The sequence below is a fragment of the Macrosteles quadrilineatus genome, unplaced genomic scaffold, assembly GCF_028750875.1.
Source record: "Macrosteles quadrilineatus isolate MER2022 unplaced genomic scaffold, UCM_ALF_1.0 Scaffold_3__2_contigs__length_128488019, whole genome shotgun sequence".
Taxonomy (NCBI): Eukaryota; Metazoa; Arthropoda; class Insecta; order Hemiptera; family Cicadellidae; genus Macrosteles; species Macrosteles quadrilineatus.
Genome location: NW_026542596.1, coordinates 92,981,458 through 93,005,420, shown reverse-complemented (window position 1 = coordinate 93,005,420; position 23,963 = coordinate 92,981,458).

The following is a 23,963-nucleotide window of genomic DNA, read 5'->3' as shown; positions in this document are numbered from 1 at the left end:
ACAAACAGATAAATTACTCTTTAAATTGATAAAATCTGTTAAAGAAAATTATATATTTTGTTTTAATTACCATAGAAAAAGTTAAATGGTCAAACTGTACCAAGTTAAGGAAAATTAATATGTATTAATAAGATAGTGTTGCATAGTTGTTAAAGTGTATTTGTTTTATTTATTGCTTGCTCGTTCATAATATTTATTTTATCAGAGATTTAAAACTTAGTAGCAGAGGCCTGTTCATTATTTAAATTATGCTTGGAATAGTTTTAGGGGAACAGAGTGTAGGACCCTTGTCTCATTCATGTCACAGGGGTCATGAATAAGAAGTAAGATAGGTTTGTGAAGAATAAACAAGTTTGTGCAAGAATAGCACAACTGTCTTATCCTTGACTGATCCTTGTTATTATATAATTTAAAACACTTTTTTAATTATTCGTTCGGTGCTGACAACAGATTTTTGTACCAATTTATAACACATGCATGAACTCGTTCTGTTTGGAAAATGGATCGATTGATAAGTTGAAATACTTTAATATACTACTAACACTACGTTAAAATAAGACTGAACTAGTGTACTTTGATTTTAGTGAATAGAATTTTCACCGGGTAGCTCACTTCAACACCAATAGCAGTTTGTCTAAATTCATTATTTATTCGCTTTAACAATGCAATAATTATACTGGGCAGTAATTAAACTTAAAAGCCAACTGTTTAAGGGTTTGTAAAATAGCATAAAACGCTTGTATACACAGTACTGTTCTTTAATCAGTATTAGGCTAAACGATAAATAAACCCAAAAAATATTGTCGAGTTATTGAACCATCCATTTTAGGTGGAAACCATCTAATATGAGATAGAGTATTTATAAGACACTTTAGTTAAAATAACTACCAGTTTTTCTGGTTTTTAAGGTGTTTCGGTCAATAAAGAATTCACTAGGCAGATGCCGTGTCTTGGGAACATACAGGAATGCTTATGTGAAGCATTGACGTGTAAACAATAGCTTGGAGCTTGAACTACCAAGGTAACGCCATAACACGATACATGGCCAATTCATACTGACAATTCGTTTGTTACCATAAAAACTGAAATTGTAAAAAAAACCTTTGTGAAATCCCGTGGTTTTATTTACAAGAGAAAACCAAGCAATTATACTGGAAGCTACTGTAACAATTATGTTAGCCAATTATATGCAATTGAAAGAAAGAATTCAATAATTATTAAAAAAAAAATTACTTTATATGGGAAACCTTTCTCTTAAGTAAACTTAAGAATGATGTTTACACATAATTTTCTTTTATAAATGCACTTGACTAGTGATTTTAGTGCAATGTGTTTAAATATAACCATCTTTGATTGATAAAAAAACAATTTCACAATTTAATAGTTATACTCTCTCAGTTTTCAGGAAGAATGTGAATATTAGGATCTTTAAGTTTGTAACAGCAGATTTCTTGCATTATGGTTAGGCAAATTTTCAGTTGTAAAAACATAAGGGATTTTGTTATCTCTGATCTCTTTAAATACAAGTACATACCGTGGTTTCCACGATTTTTTTTAAATAATTCCTTTACTATACTATGAAAATCAAGCATCGTAGTAACCATAATTTTAAAATTTAAAATGTCCTGGAATAGTTAATATACCTACATGGCTTGCAGTAACAATTCAAATAACAAACTAATCTTCTCTGTGTTCATAAAAGGTGACCGTCAAACACACATGTGTGGAACGTGAATACATTTGACCTTCCACTTCTCTCACTGTGAAAATACCTTGACCATTGAACTGTTGATACAAGCTTATCTTCTGGTGTGTGCTTTGTTAAGTAAAGAACACCCTTCAACAGTATTTATTTTCATGTGCTGAATACGATAATTCAATAAAATAATGTTGAGAAGTAACGACACGTGTAACTGAATCTTTATTTAATTTACTAAAATTGGTAACGCACTTTCATTTAATGGGATTTGGTGCTCTCACATTTTATTAATTAGCTATTTTATAAAACCTTTCATGCAGACTTCATTAGTTGATTTATTTTACACAGATGTCTTAAAAATTATTATAAAAATGAAACTGCAGTTTTAATTGTCTGAGTGAAATGGCCAAAAATTCTTTTCATAATCTTCGACATTTATGAAAATTTTTCAACAAATGGTTTTTAATTCCTGTGTAATCTTTAAACGAAAAGCAGAGCTTTCTTGTTCTAACTCTAAATATACTTTAAATCTCATCTAGTTTTTACGATGGGTATTTTGACGTATTTACGGCAGTAAGGACACTCTAATGGAATGATTCACTAAAACACTGTGTAGTGTAATTAATTTATATAACAATTTTATGTGCTATTTAATTCCTTAGAACACCATTTTTGTAATCTAAACTGATTTATTTTAAAGAATTTAAAAGAACTCTGTATAATATTGATTTGAAATACTCCTGTATTCTATTCTATATTGATAAAATACACTGAATATGTAAGTAGTTGCGTGATGTTTCTATAATAAATGTTTTCTTAAAAACGCAAAGCACTTGATCACTTTCTTTAACTTACACTGTAGTGTAAAAAAAGTTTTACCACAACACACGAGACCATTCTTCCACGCAATCGAGGTTTCTTCGTTTTATGGCGCAACATTCTACACGAGAATGGAATTCTAACAATTTATTACAATTTCTAGGAAGAAACCAAAGCAAAAATGTAAAACAGAGATCGTTTTATGTATGATTATTTGTGCAATTAGAGGTTTTACAAGGAGTTTTACTAATTTTCCAAAATCCAGTAAAATTATTTACCTAAAGATAGTAGGTGGTATAATTTACTCATTATGGTAATTTAATTCAATACAGGAGATGTAAGCAGCTAAATTTTCATAATGTTACCGCACACCGTAATTTGTATCTCAATTGTTTGAAGAGGGAATGATTTGAATGTTTTTTAATTCACAATTAATTTATCAGATTAATTCTACTCAGCTTCAACAGAGAGGCCCATATATGATACGATAATTTCTCTAGCACCATGACCTACGACCAAAGTAAGCATTCCGTTCCTCAAAGTGCTTACAATGTTATGTCCTAACCTTATTTAAGTGTGAAATATTGATCGAACCATTAAATAGCCTTTAAAACTGTTTTTAGATGGTTAAAAACCCTTGGGATATATTTATGAGCTTTAAATTTCATCCCAGGTGATAGAAAGATTCTAGTATGAAAAAAAAATCTACCTTATCTCAACTTTGATGTAGGGAATTACAGAAAAATAGTGGAATTTCCTATGGTACTATTGAGTCATTTTACCTATTATATAACTTTTTTGGGATACGATCTTTATGTTTAACTTCAAACTGAAATATTATCGACTGACATAGTGGTTCTTGTAAAGTTAACCATAGTTGACCAAAGTTAGCAAAGCTAATCAAAGTTAATCAAAAGTTAACCAAAGTTAACCATACTTGAAATCTACGTTTCACCAGAAAATCTAATAGTTAAAACAAACAGTTCAATATAAAACCAGTGTGATTTAAAATTAATCTAAGAATATTTATTAAAGGGAATTTCTTGTCCATCGGTTGAATAAGACTAGGATTGTATGCTAAGTTAGCCTTCAAAAACCTTTTGGACATTGTAATCTGTAAAAACAGTTTACTTTCTGAAACAAAATAAAGAAAATAGACAAAGAAAACTATTGCTGCGTATTTTGATTAAAATATGTTAATAGTTCAGGTCATCATTCTCTTAGATGTTATGAAATAGTGTTTAAGATTACATGTACAAATACTTAAATGGAAAAATAACTGCAGAAATTTGAGTGCCACGTTTACAAGCAATCGCGGACCAGAAGCCACCAAAACTTACATTGTTCACACTTTACAGTATAAGTGTATTGTGTCCTGTTACCAAGGTAACTTCATAGCCAAGGTAATAACCAAGGTAAAATCACTGACTTTAGATCTACAGTTTGTGTATGGTAAAATAGACATTGGATACTATTCCCTACTTGTGTGGTAGTACTCTGATCAAGTACAACGCTTATAAGTGAAGAGGATAATAAATAAGGTTACAAATCTGCATTTGAACCCGGCAGTGTGCATACAATTTGTTTTACCATTACAACTTTGGTAAAAAAGTATGTTTTAATTATAGAAATATGAAATATATCAAACATTAGTATATGAAGAGCATCAGGTGAACGATACTGTGAATGTTTGATCGCTTGGGTTGTGTAGTTTATAGGACAGTTACGGTAACTGATGGGTGTTAAGTACACAAATTTCGTACCATTGCAAAACAATGTTTCATGTTCCCTTATGTTATGTTGATATTTGTCAAGTTATTGTACATCATGGAGCTTAACTACATAAACGTTTAACAATTGTAAGAGCGATGTTTCTGCTTGTTACACAACGCTATTTTTTACGGAGTGTTAAAAGTAATACAATCAATTTTTTTAGAATCAGTAATATCTTAAATTCACCTTATTTATTGTACTACAAATTACAGATCTTCCATTGTTGTTTCTGTTAGTATGAGGTATTTAATATTTAACCTAAGCAAATCTTTTCAGCTTTTTAGTTGCACTGCCAGTAGTTTTATTTAGTAGCATTATCATAAGAGGGTCTCCATTTTTTCTTTATTACAGTATATTCTACAAATCTTAAATTGATGTTTAATTGATGCTTTTGACAGTATGATGAATTTATTTTTAAATTTAATATAATTTTAGATAAAATTTATCTTTTTTCCTTATTAGTAGGTTTGAAAGTAATTTAATTTCAGCAAAATTTAGCTGAAAAATTCTAAGTAGGCCTAAAAGTATTTAAACATCTTTTAATAAGATTAATAATTAGGCAATATTTCCTGCGTTTTTCAAATGTACATCAAATTCAATTATCCTATTTATGTGGCCAAACCTACAACAAAGAGCTATTTTAGTAAACTAATACGATATGGAAGGATACAAATAAGCCCTTTTGAAATAAAATAAAATAAATAATAGACCATATGTTGTGAATTTTCCATATAACATGTCGTATGTAAGTTAAAAACTTATTTTTACACGAGTTAAACTAGTAAAAACAAATAAGTACGTAAAAATAATTTGCTAACAATATTTTCTGCAAAATCTATACAAATCTTTAATGTACCAATTTTTACAACTCGCTATTCTCGTGATACATTAACCGAGATAATACTGAAATATTGATGTGTGTCTATCGTATCTAATCGAATCATCAATAGCTTTTTAGACTCTGTTCGGTACTAAAATACTTTCAAAATCTTTGGTCTAGAATTTCATCTTAGATGAAAGTCTCTGAGAAAAATGCAAACCATTTTCCATTACTTTGTGGGGGGTAATAATAAAGCTACAATAGGAAACGATTGTTACGAGTCACGTGAGGGGTGGTGGCCATCAATCGATGTAAAGAGAAGAGGTTGGATTGGAAAAGCTTCGGAGAATTTTCGTTCAGTTTTCAATTTGCTACCTGTTCTATCATCAAATTTAAAATTTCCTTCCTTTTTAAATAAATTAAAAGCCAAAAACTGGGAACAAATATATATATTTTTTTATGTACCCTAAAGTATGACAATCGGTGGAGTTCAGATTACAGAATCCTATTTATTTCTTGAAAGATCTTCTACCACTTTGGTTAAAATATCTTGGAATAAAGATAAATATCCAAATCTTATAAAATTATCGTATAAATGGAAAGTGGGTACATTTCTTTCAAGAGGGGCTTTTTCCTTTAATCTGCAGATGTTAGCCTAGTTTAAAGTTTGGATTATTGGGAAATTTATATCTCAAAAAAATACATCTGCTTTCAAAGAAGACCATCATTCTCAAGATCTTTAAAGTTTTAGTAACATAAAAAAACTATGATTAATTAACACATGAGTTGTTATAGTTATCAATTTTGAAATAGCCTTTCAAAGTCAGACTTTTTAAAATTAATTTTTATAAAACTCTGATAAAACATTTATATTATATACGAGAATGGCCTCATGTCAGGCCTCACATTGTCGTTGGAGTGTTGGAAGTGACAAGAATCAATATTTGATCCGTTTCAATATTCAGAGATGCTTTTAGTAAAATAATATATTACGTATGCAATACTGACAACACATTCATTCTGTATAAATGAACCCATACGAGCTTTGTACACAAACCATTATTAAACTTATATTCAAAATTATTTTCAATTTCTAAGAAAAGTAAACATTTCTACTATATGAAAGTCATATATAAGAGTCTTTAAGCATAAATCACCATTCCATTTAACATTTCTTTCAAGGGATCTGGTCACATCATCCTTCAGCTCCACTTCTGGCTCCACTATTTGGCTACACTACTTGCTATTATAATTTGGAAAATCCATATATAAATCCCAAAGTCCCCTTGAACTTTTGAGAAAGCTACAAGTCACACCCACATAAACCATATACTTAAAATGTTCGTCATGGTGAGACGTCATGGTGACCTTGCGCAAAACCATCCATTGTTTCATAAATTGCCCTTTAAGGTCGTAGTTCCTTTCCAAAGGGAACTTTCCATTTTATAATATTAAAAATACCTCTGCTGTACTTATTTATATGTTATTCTTACAATTTATTACCTTATTTAAATCAGGTGTGATTATTTGTTTGTATTACTGTATTCTGTTTTGTTTATTTCAGCTTAACTTAATAGTTTTATTTATATTTTATGAAGTCAAAAGGGGTGAAGCCCGTGGGTAACAGCATAGAAAAAATAAAAATAATTTAATAACAGGTAGTTAATATTTACAGCTTATTATTAGTTAATATTTACCAGCTAATATTTTCTAATATTTACCAAACGAGTGAAGCCAAGGTAACAGGTAGTTTTAGTTAAATGATTTTGTGTTTCTGAAAGTGTTTGTGACGACTATCACAGTGACCTTTTTATCCCAAAATAGGATCTGTTTTAACTAGTTGGTATTGATTAACTAATAATAAATTAACACCAATGATGAAAAATGAAAATTTTCCAGTGCAATCATACATGTTCCTACATCCTGTAATGTACGAAATAATAAAAATCTTATGTTAATTATTTAATTTTATATTTTCTTTTAGCTATGTAACAAAATCTCAATTTGAGAAGTTAGCAAATTGTATGGTTTTCAATATATTACAGCTGTAATCTTTTAAGCAATATTTTATTTCTCTTGAAGTTACCTGTCATATATCAATAGATAACAGCAATATATCTGGTGAAGAAGTGGCTTAGAGGTTCCATAAATCATTGTGCTGTCTGATATGTTAAAAATAATAGTCAAAATTACATTCTAGGTTCATTGTGATGATAAAATACTGATGCAAATGTTTGAGCAAATTTCAAAAGTAAGATTTATTGTTTATTTCTTTTAATTTTGTTTTCGCTCTGCAGAAAATACCTTAAACAGCGGACAAATAATTCAATAATACATTTTGATGACATCATTATGTCATACTGCAGCGAACAGCTGTTTTAGTGCATGCTTTGTGAGTCTAAAATAGCTCTTTTACTACCTATGGAGTAAAAAGCCTGTTAGTCCCTAGGAAGTAAAATTCAGCTACAGTTGTAAACCTCGATTGTAAGAAATCGCATTTATCGAAACTAGGTTCTAGCTTATTGATGAGATTTGTCAATAGTTTGACATGTCGGTAGTAAAACACACACAAATTCTACACAAACAAAGTCACAATTACACACACAACACAATTCTAATAGACGAAACAATAGAATGACAGCTGTTTGATTGAAACAGAAAAATTATAAACGGGTTGGAAGTCATTTTAAGAGGTTTATTTTTACATAAAAATTATTACTTGTTTTCTAGCTTAAACACAAAATTGATTAATACAATCAATGTTGCAATATGACGTACAAACATAGTTCATACTATGGTCAAAAGTGTCCTTTCAACCCCCGCAAATATTCTGACGTGAACCTTGATTTCAGGTAAAAAAGAGTCACTTACGTAGCGATGAATTATACCGTTTTTGATTAAACATTCTGGATTCAACCTATTCTTACATAGACTCATAAAGATTCGAGTAGAACTTACCTCTATTTACATACATATTGCATCACGTTCAAAGTCTTATTAGTTGTTCTAGGCCCCAGACCAATAAACAAGATAACCAAAAAACCTTTAAATGGATTTGGCCTTTTTATCGAACCTTGAACATTGGTTGGATCTAATAAGTTCTGTACAACTTTTACAACCCAATTAAATACGTTATGACGTAATATGATAAATCTGTAACAAAGAGTGATTTTAAATTGGTTAAGCGAATTAAGTAAGCGAAGCAAATGCATTGTTTACTTATTTTATACATATTAAAAGTTTTTGTTACTTCAACAGTTTAAACAAAAAACATCATATACAATTAATGACTCATTTCGTAAAAAAAAATTTTAAGGATAAAAATAATCTTAGTATTTATTTTTTCCCATCAGCTATCTTAGGTAAACATGTATCTACCACCTCGCTATCAGCTATCATCTGTTATTAGGTTTATTTAAAATTTTAATAATTGCAAGCACTACTTATTTAACTTTTTAAATAATATTATTTAAAATTAAAACCCTGCAAATTAAAAGTAACTGCAAATTGAAGAATAATGATACAGGTTTATAATTTTTTCCTATTTAAAGGCCGAATATGTATTAACGTATGTCATTGATTATAATCGGCAACTAGTAACAGATAAATATAATTTAAAATTCGATGCAAACGGTAAAGTTTGTCCACGTATCACGGTATATTGAGTTTTACTGATGTTTTACGTTCCTTATACCACAGTCACAGTTAATATGTCTAAATCAGAATAATATCATGTTTTAGTAAAATTATAAAATAACAGAAAGTCTCCTACCAGTCCATTACTAGTCTGCGTGCAACTGATACAGTCACTTCAGCCACAAAGGGTGACATCCTAAAAGCTTTTCATTAACGATAAGCAACAAGTGCGTTGATGGTGTGTAAGAGTGATATTTAACAGCACGTCCTATAATTTAATACAAAAATTTAATACCCTCCACCCCACCTATTATTACAAAAAGGTCAATAAAATGCCTTTAAGTTAGATATTACCATTGTAAGGATTTTGTGGAAGGAAGTTCTTTTAATTTAGAGAAGGTTTTTCCTCACCCTACTCACCCCACTCAGCCCTAAAATTTGCCATTACTATCATCAATTCATATAGGAACGTCATCTTGATATTGAAAGCAATGGGTTGGAAATTAGTGTAGAATGGAGTGAGATGCCTTGTGTAACTTTGTTACTAACTAACAACCATCAATTAAAGCTACACTCCTTTCTCAAGACCAGATCGGCGAATATTCTAACTAGCAATACACTGTTATGATCATAAGTCTAAATCTTGTAGATAAAAGCTCAATCCATTGGTATTTCATAAATGTTTTTAAACAGAGTTTCAAATTCAATTTTCAATTTCATTTAAGTCAACAGTATAAATCATCAACTAAACTTTACCAATAAATCGACGATTCATGTAACATACCACATTATATACAGTATAGAAAACTCTCTCTCTCTTTCTATTGGTGTTTGTTTTTTACTGCTTTTAGTGAACTGATGAGATGCAAAATAATCGTATGCTCCAACTCCCAATAGTATTTACTCCCATAAAGTCAAGTGTCCCTTAACACCAGTGTTGGGATGACAATACACGAATGTTTATGGTGTGTATACGCAGTAGCTCGATGATTTCCTTAGGGTCTAGGCACTTCAAATTACCTTAGTAACAAGTATTAATGTTTAGTTGCAATTAGTAATTAATTTTAATAGGTTAGGTTATCATATTTTTTGACATTACAAGGTGATTTTTCTCCATACATTATTTAAATCCCTTACAGTTCAGTTGACATTCAATTAACAATCAAAATATATCAGAATAAAATTGATATATTTGCACCTTGAACGGTTATTCTAATTAATTGTTTCTCGCTTATTTTTTTCAGCTTTGATGGACTAAAACTTTAGTGAAAACAATAACAATGACGTCACTTAGTAACAAGATCAGGGAGTTTTAGCAAGTAATTAATTAGCCCATTAGCCTAAGTGTCACGTAACACTGTCTATACCAATAAAATTACTAAGAAAGTTTCTGCTGGTAATCCAATTTATATTGAAGTTGAGACAACACAATTTAGGTGATTGATGATGCATTTCTGGCGATAATAAAGAACTGGTAGTCGTGTGAATTACCTGTAGTATAAATTAGTTTAACTATATAAATGAATGTTTACTAGTACGTTTAGCTTGAAACTATGAAATATAACTCAATGATTTCCTCTTAAATTATAAAATACTATATACATTTTGGGGTAGTTAAGTATTTTTGTCTAAAATAAAACTGTATTTATGACTTATAGTTAAACAAAAATAATTTTTTAACAACTTTCAAAACCTTTCCAATAAACCGCATTGACAGATTTAGTCGCACTTGAACACTTTATATGGATGGAATATTTGATGCGAGTGTGACGTGGTCCAGATGAGAGTTTGTTATTTACAATCACCAAACATGTGTTTATTTGTTGTCAATAAGTGACAGTTTTATCAAACCGACCTGTAATTGAAATTCTATTTTCTACTCGTTTGTCGCAAACCAACAATGAATAGCCGTAAGCCAATAATTACTAACTGTAACTGCACTTAATTAATTTTACCGTTCTAATACTGTGGTAATTACTTTATTATTACAATATGAGATGGGGGATGCCACTTATGTGCGTATTTTAAACTAAATATGATTGAAGAATGAGGGTAGAATGTTGTTAGACGATCCGTGTAGCTTTGTTACTGACTAAAATCAGCGGTTTCATTAGTCAGGACCATTTATTGAAAGCCCAATAATCAAGGACAGCTGGGTCCAGTTTCGAGCTATCAAAGAGCTACAGACTTTTGTCAGGATCGAACCGGTGACCTTTTGATTACCAGGCGAGCACTAATACCACTGAGATATCCAGCTGTAATTCAACTGTTTGATTCAACTGTAAAAGGCAACGGTTCTTGAGATAGTACATTTTTTGGGCTAATATAAAATCATAAATTACTAATTTTTAGCCTCACAGTATTTTTTTCTAAACCATAAAAAATATATTATTTTGAAAATAGAATAAAAGTCACCTTTTAAAAAAATCTTTACATATCTCTTATTAATCAAAAGCAATTTGTTATACCAAACTATGCAGTCAAAGATGTTGAGACCAATAGGCTACCTAAAGCCCCATGACATATGCGGCTATTCACCGGGAAATGGGTAGGTATACATTTTCAACCACAACAAACCGGCTTTTCTCAGAAAAGCATTTCTCTAGATGTTGTTTCGCTACGCTTGAGTTCATTAATTATTATTTAACGTAAGGGTTGAGATTTCATATATTCTAGTTGTATTTATATTCGTGCACAATTACTTTGATTAACTGTTTGGAATTTGTCTCAAAGGAGGATTGTTACAACACTGCCAAGTTCGATTACTTGTTCTTAGAAAACTTTTGGCAAGGTGTTTTAGTTACCTGAAGTGTAAATAGTTCATTACAAGCATATTTTGGCAATTCATTATTATGGCTATTTGTGTACACTGACTTTTTGTGCTCGTGATACACATAAGATTTTTCAAACCACTATAATTAACATGTAGATAATTTTTTAGATGATATAAAATATAATTTAGGTTATGTTTATTTTTCAAGATTGTGTTATTTGCTTACCGGTTGTTAACTAACGTAATATACCGGGTCCTTGTCTGTGGCTGGTGTAGAAATGACAACTGTGCTAATCAGCTGATTAGCGAGTGGGAATTATCCATTTCCACTCTAGAGCGGCAATGAGCTATTTTGGGTATCGTATTGTGTTCATTTCCATGCAATGGTAGGAATAATATGTTTTAAAATAGTAGGTTTTATCATAATACGTATAAAAATACAGAATGCTACAGTTATTTTATAACAAATTTGGTTCGCAATTTGAAATGTATGCACTGTAAATATAAATAAATATAAATATAAATTGTTTATTGAATTAAGATTACTGAAAAAACGCTTACTTTGAATTTTCCCTTTATACATACCATTGTATCGAGGAAGGTTTTCATTCTAATTAACAGAGTTTAATTTATCTTGAAACGTTTCATGATCATTAGAGCGTAATGTTTGATTATCATTGTATTTAGACTGTTAGAGGAAATAGTATTGTGTTAATTTAGGCAGCCTTAGTGCAGACAACATGTATCTTGAATTACAATATTCAACAATGACATTTTGAGTGAAGTCCTCGATATGCTAAAATAGCGTTTCATTGTCATTAAATAGTAAATATTTGATGAAAAAATTACCATTTCATGTATCTTATTACATTTTTAGTAAAGCAGGTTAGCAAAATTGCCATAATGGGTTTAGTTAAAAAATGCATATTTTATTAAATATTTAGAAGGGTGACCTACAGCTTTGGCTGGTCACCAATTACACCAAAGGTTCACACCCCGAGGCATAGTATTTACTCTTAACTAAGATCTGTTGGTATTTTGAGGTGTTATAACCTATGTCACTACGCCTAAAACTACACTCCGGGTAAGAAGTTATTTCAGTTTAGTACGTGTTTTTTCTAAAGTGATTTCTGTAAATAATTCTACTCGGATTGCTTGTTTAATATGTTACATAATTTGTTAAAAATAATTTTGAATGGTTGAATGGATTTAAGAATTGTGTTGATGTTAAAAAAGTATTTGTTTGAGTTTTATAGTATGGTCATTTAAATTTCTATTGGTTTCAATCCCATTTTTTTTATCTTACAAAAAGTTTCTCTGACATTTCATAGAAATATTACAATGATGATAAATTCTTACACATCGTAACAGCTTAACTACGAGGAATTAAGCTCTCCAACATAAACTTCCGTATGAAGGAATGTTTACGAGTTTATTAGTTTCCGATACAAGATAGCTTGATGTCAAATGGCTATATCAAAACTCATAAAACACAGTTATTGTTGCTTCTTTCAAGATTACAACCCAAGTTTAGACATTTCAGAAACATTGAACCATCCTGATATCAAAACGTAAACTGACGTAAAATACATTGAATGGAAACAGCTTCCAGTTTAACGATAATGTGATAATTCGAATAATTATATTGTAAATATATGATAAGTTATATATGATATTTTAAGTTATTTTCACTACTTTTATTACGTTTTACGATTTGTTTTGAATACAGATTTTCCAAACATACGTGTTACATCTCACTCAAGTTTTGGATTTAAAATATTAAACTTCACAGCTACCTACGTCGCCTAAATTGATCTAAATTGCACGTATAAAATCACAATAATTAATACCTGAAAGCACAAAAATAACACTTGTAAACACTTTGCAAGGGCCTATTTGACTTATTTTTGTGCTTTTAGGCAATTTTATAACACGTACAATGCTAGTGAAGTAGTTAGGATTTGTATTGTAATATTTATATAAATTAATTATTATTGAAGTTGATGCCGACTGTAAACCTACAATGTGTGCTTAAATCCAAAAAGGTCGACGTTAGGACCAAGACCAGGGTTTGGACCGTTCCCTTTTAAAACGTAAAAATGCCACTGGCGATAAAAAACACAAAATAAAAAAAATCTAAAAAACGCACATTTTCTTTAACCAGCCTAAACCAAAGAAGCTCATAGAAATTTGGTCTAAAGGGCTAAAAGCTATACATTTTGTTTTTTCTATTTCTCTATTAACATGATAAATTTATTTTTTGATGATAATATTAAAAAATTATATAACTTTTGTTTATACTTATACTTTTGTTTATTCTTTCTTCCTAAGCTATTTTAACTAATGCGTCAAGGATTTAACAATGTGTTTCTTTATCAGTATCGACTCACCACCGAATTCCTGAGTACTTCACACACATACTTTCATCGATCTTCGTGTCGGATAAGTGTCAGATGTGACAAACATTGTTACACTCCACGTGCATACTGCTATTGTGTTGGCCAAAAAATCCCGGTAAATCTAGTAAATATCTTGCAAAAAATATTACAATATTTCATTTTCTGATATTTTTTTATAATTTTTAATATGTATTGAAATTTAATATTTTTTTGGTTGGACTGAACGAAAAAAAATATGTATGCAGTCTTTAAGACATGCAATCTATCATAAATATTGTCTTTAAATATAGTGGAATTGTTATTTTCTTACGACTAATCTTTCAAACAATTAATTTACCATTTACAGTTAAGATAAGCTGTAGTATAGACAAAGGTTTTCCTCTAACTTCATTGAAATTACATAATGACCTTTAAAAATTTCACATAAAAATAAATATTTTCTCAAACCTCTTTTGGAATGTATAATAAACCTGTAAAAAACTATGATTAATTAACACAAGAGTTAGTTTATTTTTCAATTTTGAAATAAACTTTCAAAGCCAGACTTTTTAAAAGAAACTTGTATAAAATTCTGATAAAACATTTATGTTATATACGAGAATGGCCTCATGTCAGGCCTCACATTGTCGTTGGAGTGTTGTTCGTGATAAGAATCAATAATTGATCGGTTTCAATATTCAGTGATGCTTTCAGCAAAATAGTATATTACGTATGCCATACTGACAACACATTCATTCTGTATAAACATACCTATACGAGTTTTATACACAAAACATTATTACATTTATATTACAAATTATTTTCAATTTCTAAGAAAAGTAGGAAATTTTTACCATATGAAAGTCATATAAAAGAGTCTTAACCGTAAATAATCATTCCATTCAACATTTCTTTCAAGGGTTAATCTAGACACATCATCCTTTAGCTCTCTGGCTACACTAATTGGCTACACTACTTGCTATTATAATTTGGAAAAACCATATATAAATCCTAAAGTCCCCTTGAACTTTTGAGAAAGCTACAAGTCACACTCCCATAAACCATATACTTAAAATGTTCGTCATGGTGAGAAACCCTGCGCAAAACTATCCATTACTTCATAAATTGCCCTTTAAGGTCGTAGTTCCTTTCTAAAGGGAACTTTCCATTTTATAATATTAAAAATACCTCTGCTGTACTTATTTATATGTTATTCTTACAATTGATTACCTTATTTAAATCAGGTGTGATTATTTGTTTGTATTACCTACTGTATTCTGCTTTGTTTTATTCAGCATAACTTAAACAATCAATAGTTTTATTTATATTTTATAAAGTCAAACGGGGAGAAGCCCGTGGGTAACAGCATAGACAAAATAAAAAGAATTAAATAACAGCTAGTTAATATTTACAGCTTATTATTAGTTAATATTTATTTAATATTTACTAGTTAATATTTACTAATATTTGCTACAAGAGTGAAGACCAAGGATAACAGCTAGTTTTAGTTAAATGATTTTGTGTTTCTGTAAGTTTTTGTGACGACTATCATAGTGACTTTTTATACCTACAAATAATATATGTTTTAACTATTTGGTATTGTTTAACTATTAATAAATTAATATCAATGATGAAAAATATACATTTTCCAGTGCAATCATACATGTTCATACCTGTAATGTACAAAATAATAATAATCTTATTTTAATTATTTAATTTTATATTTTCTTTTAGCTATGGAACAAAATCTCAATTTGAGAAGTTAGCAAATTGTATGGTTTTCAATATATTACAGCTGTAATGAAACCTTTAAGCAATATTTTATTTCTCTTGAAGTTACCTGTCATATATCAAAGATAACAGCAATATATCTGGTGAAGAAGTGGCTTAGAGGTTCTATAAATTATTGTGCTGTCTGATATGTTAAAAATAATATTCAACATTACATTCTAGGTCCATTGTGATGATAAAATACTGATGCAAATGTTTGAGCAAATTTCAAAAGTAAGATTTATTGTTTATTTCTTTTAATTTTGTTTTTGCTCTGCAGGAAATACTTTAAACAGCGGACAAATAATTCTATTATACATTTTGATGACATCATTATGTCATACTGCAGCGAACAGCTGTTTTAGTGATGCTTTGTGAGTCTAAAATAGCTCTTTTACTACCTAGGGAGTAAAAAGCCTGTTAGTCCCTAGGAAGTAAAATTCAGCTACAGTTGTAAACCTCGATTGTAAGAAATCGCATTTATCGAAACTAGGTTCTAGCTTATTGATGAGATTTGTCAATAGTTTGACATTCGGTAGTAAAACACACACAAATTCTACACAAACACAGACACAATTACACATGCACACACAACACAATTCTAATAGACGAAACAATAGAATGACAGCTTTTTGATTCAATCAGAAAGATTATTAATGGCTTGGAAGTCATTTTGAGAAGTTTATTTTTACATGAAAAGTATTATTTGTTTTCTAGCTTAGTAACACAACATTTATTAACACAATCAATGTTGCAATATGACGTACAAACATAGTTCATACTATGGGCAAAAGTGTCCTTTCAACCCTCGCAAATTTTCCGACGTGAACCTTGATTTCAGGTAAAAAAGAGTCACTTACGTAGCGATGAATTACACTATTTTTGATTAAACATTCTGGATTCAACCTATTCTTACATAGACTCATAAAGATTCGAGTAGAACTTACCTCTATTTACATACATATTGCAGCACGTTCAAAGTCTTATTAGTTGTTCTAGACCCCAAACCAATAAACAAGATAACCAAAACACTTTTAAATGGGTTTGATCTTTATTGAACCTTGAACATTGGTTGAATGTAAAAAAGTTCAGTACAACTTTTACATCCCAATTAAATACGCTATGACGTAATATGATAAATCTTTAACAAAGAGTGATTTTAAATTGGTAAATAGTAAGCGAATCAAATGCATTATTTACTTATTTTATACATATTACAGGTTTTTTTTACTTCAACAGTTTAAACAAAAAACATCATATACAATTAATGACTTGTTTCGTAAAAAACAAACGGTAAAGTCTGTCTATGTATCACGGTATATTGAGTTTAACTGATGTTTTACGGTCTTTATATAACCACAGTCACAGTTAATATGTCTAAATCAGATTAATATCATGTTTTTGTAAAATTCTAAAATAACAGAAAGTCTCCTACCAGTCCATTACTAGTCTGCGTGCAACTGATACAGTCACTTCAGCCACAAAGGGTGACATCCTAAAAGCTTTTCATTAACGATAAGCAACAAGTGCGTTGATGGTGTGTAAGAGTGATATTTAACAGCACGTCCTATACTTTAGTACACAAATTTCATTCACTCCACCCCACCTATCATTACAAATGGTCAATAAAATGCCTTTAAGTTAGATATAACCATTGTAAGGATTTTGTGGAAGGAAGTTCTTTTAATTTAGAGAAGGTCCTTATCCTACTCACGCCACTCAGCCCTAAAATTTGCCATTACCATCATCAATTCATTTAGGGACTTCATCTTGGGATGTATTGAAAGCAATGGGTTGGAAATGTGTGTAGAATGGAGTGAGATGCCTTGTGTAGCTTTGTTACTGACTAAGATCAGATGTTTCATTAGCCAGGACCATTTATTAGAAGCCCAATGATCAAGGACACCTGGGTTAAGTTTTCAACCATCAATTAAAGCTACAATCCTTTATCAGGACCAGATCGGCGAATATTCTAACTAGCAATACACTGTTATGATCATAAGTCTAAATCTCTTAGATAAACGCTCAGCCCATTGGTATTTCATAATTTTTTTAACAGAGTTTTAACATTTCAAAAGTTTTAATTTCATTTAAGTCAACAGTATAAATCATCAACTAAACTTTACCAATAAATCGACGACTCATGTAACATACCATATTACATACAGCATAGAAAACTCTCTCTCTCTTTCTATTGGTGTTTGTTTTTTCCTGCTTTTAGTAAACTGATGAGATGAAAAATAATCGTATGCTCCAACTCCCAATAGTATTTACTCCCATAAAGTCAAGTGTCCCTCAACACCACTGTTGGGATGACAATACACTAATGTTATGTGTGTATACGCAGTAGCTCGATGATTTCCTTGGAGTCGGGACACTTCAAATTATCTTAGTAACAAGTATTAATGTTTGGTTGCAAATTGTAATTTTAGTACTCATAATATTTTTTGACATTACAAGGTGATTTTCTCCATACATTATTTCAATCCCTTACAGTTTAATTGACATTCAATTAACAATCAAAATATATTAGAATAAAATTTATACATGTATTTCCACCCTTGAACGATTACTCTAATTAATTACTAATTGATTAATAGTTTTTTTCAGCTTTGATGGACTAAAATTTAAGTGCAAACAATAATAATGACTTCACTTAGTACCAAGATTAGGGAGTTTTAACAAGAAATGTATTAATTAGCTCATTGTAACACTGTCTATACCAATAAAATTACTAAGAAAGTTTCTACTGGTAATCCAATTTATATTGAAGTTGAGACAACACAATTTAGGTGATTGATGATGCATTTCTAGTGATAATAAAGAACTGTTAGTCGTGTGAATTACCTGTAAAATAAATTAGTTTAACTATATAAATGAATGTTTACTAGTATGTTTAGCTTGAAACTATGGGACATAACTCAATGTTTTCCTCTTAAATTATTAAATACTATATACATTTAGGGTAAGTAAGTATTGTTGTCTAAAATAAAACTGTATATATGATTTATAGTTAAACAAATCATTTTTAAACAACTTTCAAAACCTTTCCAATAAACCGCATTGACAGATTTAGTCGCACTTGAACACTTTATATGGATGGAATATTTGATGCGAGTGTGACGTGGTCCAGATGAGAGTTTGTTATTTACAATCACCAAACATGTGTTTATTTGTTGTCAATAAGTGACAGTTTTATCAAACCGACCTGTAATTGAAATTCTATTTTCTACTCGTTTGTTGCAAACCAACAATGAATAGCCGTAAGCCAATAATTACTGTAACTGCACTTAATTAATTTTACCGTTCTAATACTGTGGTAATTACTTTATGTGTATGTAATAACTTTATGTAATACACTTATGTGCGTATTTTAACCCAAATATGAGTGCAGAATGAGGGTAGAATGTTGTGAGACGATCCGTGTAGCTTTGTTACTGACTAAAATCAGCTGTTTCATTAGTCAGGACCGTTTATTGAAAGCCCAATGATCAAGGACAGCTGGGTCCAGTTTCGAGCCATCAAAGAGCTACAGACTTTTGTCAGGATCGAACCGGTGACCTTTTGATTACCAGGCCAGCACTAAAACCACTGAGCTATCCAGCTGTAATTCAACTGTTTGATTCAACTGTAAATGGGAACATTAAACGGTTCTTGAGATAGTACTTGGGCTAATATAAAATCATAAATTACTAATTTTTAGCCTCACAGTATTTTTTTCTAAACCATAAGAAATATATTAATTTGAAAATAGAATAAAAGTCACCTTTTAAAAAAATCTTTACAAATCTCTTATTAATAAAATCAATTTTTTATACCAAACTATGCAGTCAAAGATGTTGAGACCAATATGCTACCAAGAGCCCCGTGACCAGGAATGGGTAGGAATACATTTTCAACCACAACAAACCGGCTTTTCTCAGCAAAGCATTTCTCTAGATGTTGTTTCGTTACGCTTGAGTTCATTAATTATTATTTCACGTAAGGGTTGAGATTTCATATATTCTATTTGTATTTATATTCGTGCACAATTACTTTGATTAACTGTTTGGAATTTGTCTCAAAGGAGGATTGTTACAACACTGCCAAGTTCGATTACTTGTTCTTAGAAAACTTTTGGCAAGGTGTTTTAGTTACCTGAAGTGAACTATTTACAAGCATATTTTGGCAATTCATTATTATGGCTATTTGTGTACACTAACCTTTTGTGCTCGTGATCACAAATTTTTCAAACCGCTAGAATTAATTAACATTATATTAACACGTAGATTAACTTTTCATATGTATATAAGATATAATTTAGGTTATGTTTATTTTTTTAGATTATATTATTTGCTTACCGGTTGATGAATAACGTAATATACCGAATCCTTGCCTTTGGCTGGTGTAGAAATGACAATTGTGAAATCAGCTGATTAGCGACTGGGAATTATCCATTTCCACTCTAGAGCGGCATTGAGCTATTTTGGGTAGCGTATTGTGTTCATTTCCTTGCAATGGTAGGAGTAATATATTTAAAGTAGTAGGTTTTATTATAATACGTATAACAATACAGAATGCTACAATTATTTGATGACGAATTTGGTTCGCAATTTGAAATGTATGCACTGTAAATATATACGCTTACTTTGAATTTTCCCTCTATATATTCCATTGTATCGAGGAAGGTTTTCAGTCTAATTAACCGAGTTTATTTTATCTTGAAACGTGTTATGATCATTAGAGCGTAATGCTTGATTATCATTGTATTTAGACTGTTAGAGGAAATAGTATTGTGTTAATTTAGGCAGCCTTAGTGCAGATTAAATCTTGAATTGCAATATTCAACAATGACATTTTAGCGTTCCATTGTCATTAAATAGTAAATATATAATGAAAAAAGTTCCAGTTAATGTATCTTATTACATTTTTTGTAAAGAAGGTTAGCAAAATTTCCATAATGGTTATTCTTAAAAAAATATATATTTTATTAAATATTTAGCAGGGTGACCTACAGCTTTGGCTGGTAACCAATTACACAAAAGGTTCACACATCGAGGCACAGTATTTTTCTTAACTAAGATCCGTTGGTATTTTGATGTGTTATAACCGATTCCACTACTTCAAAAACGCACTCTGGGTAAGAAGTTATTTCAGTTTAGTACGTGTTTTTTCAGAAGTGATTTTTTTTTAAAATGATTCTACTCAGATTGCTTGTTTAATATGTTACTTAATTTGTTTAAAATAATTTTGAATGGTTGAATTGTGTTAAGAATTGTGTTGATGTTAAAAAAAGTATTTGTCTGAGTTTTATAGTATGGTACAATTTAAATTTCTATTTGTTCCATCCCATTTTTTTATCTTACAAAAAGTTTCTCTGACGTTTCATAGAAATATTACAATGATGATAAATTCTTGCACATCGTAACAACTTAACTACGAGGAATTAAGCTCTCCAACATAAACTTCCGTATGAAGGAATGTTTACGAGATTATTACTTTCCGATACAAGATAGCTCGATGTCTAATGGCTATATCAAAACTCATAAAACACAGCTATTGTTGCTTCTTTCAAGATTACAACCCAAGTTTATACATTTCAGAAACATTGAACCATCCTGATATCAAAACGTAAACTGACGTAAAGTACATTGGATACAGCTGCCAGTTTACTGATTATGGAAGAATGCGAATTATATTGGAAATATATGGCAGGGTAATATTTTTAGTTATTTTTACTATTTTTATTACGATTTACGATTTGTTTTGAATACAGATTTTCCAAACATACGTGTTACATCTCACTCAAGTTTTGGATTTAAAATATTAAACTTCACAGCTACCTACGTCACCAAAATTGATCTAAATTGCACGTATAAAATCACAATAATTAATACCTGAAAGCACAAAAATAACACTTGTAAACACTTTGCAAGGTGTTATTTGACTTATTTTTGTGCTTTCAGGCAATTTAATAACACGTACGACGCTAGTAAAGTAGTAATTATTTGTATTGTAATATTTATATAAATTAACTATTATTGAAGTTGATTCCGACTGTAAACCCACAATGTGTGCTTAAATCCAAAAAGGCCGACGTTAGGACCAAGACCAGTGTTTGTACCATTCCCTTCCAAAACTTAAAAATGCCACTGGCGTAAAAACAAAAAATTAAAATTAAAAAAAAACACAATATCTCCAACCAGCCTAAACATAAAAAGCTCATAGAAATTTGGTCTAAATGGCTAAAAGCTATACGTTTTGGTTTTGCATTTCTCTGTTACCATGATAAATTTATTGAAGAGTATATTTAAAAATTACTTATAATTTTGTATATTCTTTCTTCCTAAGCTATTTTAATAATGCGTCAAGGATTTAACAATGTGTTTATTTATCAGTATCGACTCACCACCGAATTCCTGAGTACTTCACACAAAAAAAAACACCAAGACTGTGTTTAAAGTATGCAACTTGTGAATACTTTCATCGATCTTCGTGTCGGATAAGTGTCAGATGTGACAAACATTGTTACACTCCACGTGCAAGCGGCTTTTGTGTTGGCCAAAAATACTACGGTAAATCTAGTAAATATCTTGCAAAAACCAATTACAATATTGCATTTACTGATTTTTTTTTAATCTTTAATATTTATTGGAATTTAATATTTTTTTGGTTGGACTGAACGAAAAGAAAAATATGTATGCAGTCTTTAAGACATGCAATCTATCATAAATATTGTCTTTAAATATAGTGGAATTGTTATTTCCTTACGACTAATCTTTCAAACAATGAAATTACCGTTTACAGTTAAGATGTCTTGCTGTTTAAAGTATAGACTAATGTTTTTCTCTAACTTCATTGAAATTATTTAATGACGTTATAAAATTGCCATATAAAAATAAATATTTTCTCAACACTCTTTTGGAATGTATAATAAACTTGTAAATGTAGGAAGAAGAACTGAAATAGAACAATTAGTGTACTGGGTGTCCATAAGAAACTTTTCAGGACATTAGTTTATGTAGGGCCTATTATCATGCCAAAATAAAAAAAACAGTTTATGTGAAGGAATGTCTAGTATTTTTATGACTTCTTTCATTTGTAATATTCACACCAAGTTTCTACATAATGATGCAGATAAAGACTTTTACGTATAAAAACAAAATGGCGGATATCTGGGTAAATATGAATTTTCAGACATGCCTTCAAATGAACTGTTTTCTTTCTTTAAGTATGATAATGTATTGCAGAATATGGTATGAGAATACTTTACCAGAGTCCTGAAATTTTGAATGGACACTCTGTATAATGGAAGGGCTTAAAAAAACTACTCGTTACAAAGCTAACACTTTATTTAGTATATAAATAGACTTACGAACAATCATGTGTAAACAGTTAGGCCCAATAAGGACTTAGACACAGTCCGTAACATGGAGGCAACAACACAATCTCTCTCGAGGACTTTTATAACATTCATACCTCCTCAAAGGACCGTCTCTTTGATTTTCTTCGGGCTTTTCCATTTCATCGTGATGCTGTGCATTTTTACCCCGATTTTTGTGATTTCCTCTGGAACAGAGAACACCTATACATCACTGTATATTTAAAACTCAAAGTAAGTTATAAACAATCCAATTTACGGTTTTAAACTAAACGATGTATATATAAATAAGTTGTTTTTTAGCTCTAGATTACCATATTTTGAAAACAATCTCTTACACGATTTTGTTCGATAGCCAATGTATAAAGAACCTCACAAAATGTCATTTAAGAAATTCTACATACTGTAATTATTTCTAAAGATTTTTTATCACAACCGATTGAATATTTATTTCTAGTATGCAAAGATAATAGTGATACCAAAACTATATTCAAACATATTTCATAGAAAAAGTAACTAATAATTTATTAATTTATTTTTTTTTATTTTTTTTTTACTAAACAGGTCTATTCTGAAAATGGCCATTGCAACTTAGAAGATTTAAATTGAATTGACTAATTTAACTTGTTGATATTATACTGTAACTATAGTTAAATGATAACGAATGTTTCAGATGAATATTTTATACTAACATCATTCTCAAAACAGGAAATATATGTCCCTTACTTATAAGTTCACAGTGAGTTACTTTCATATTTTCTTAAGATAATACATTTAGCATTTGCACTTGAAAATTTATTATTTTATTCGGTTGTACTCATTTGCAGAGTTTATTGAGACATACATACATAAGTAAATTAAACAATTACTCTAACAATATTAAAAGTTGAATTACTTAAGTCACTTAATTTAACATTCTAATACATCTATAAAAC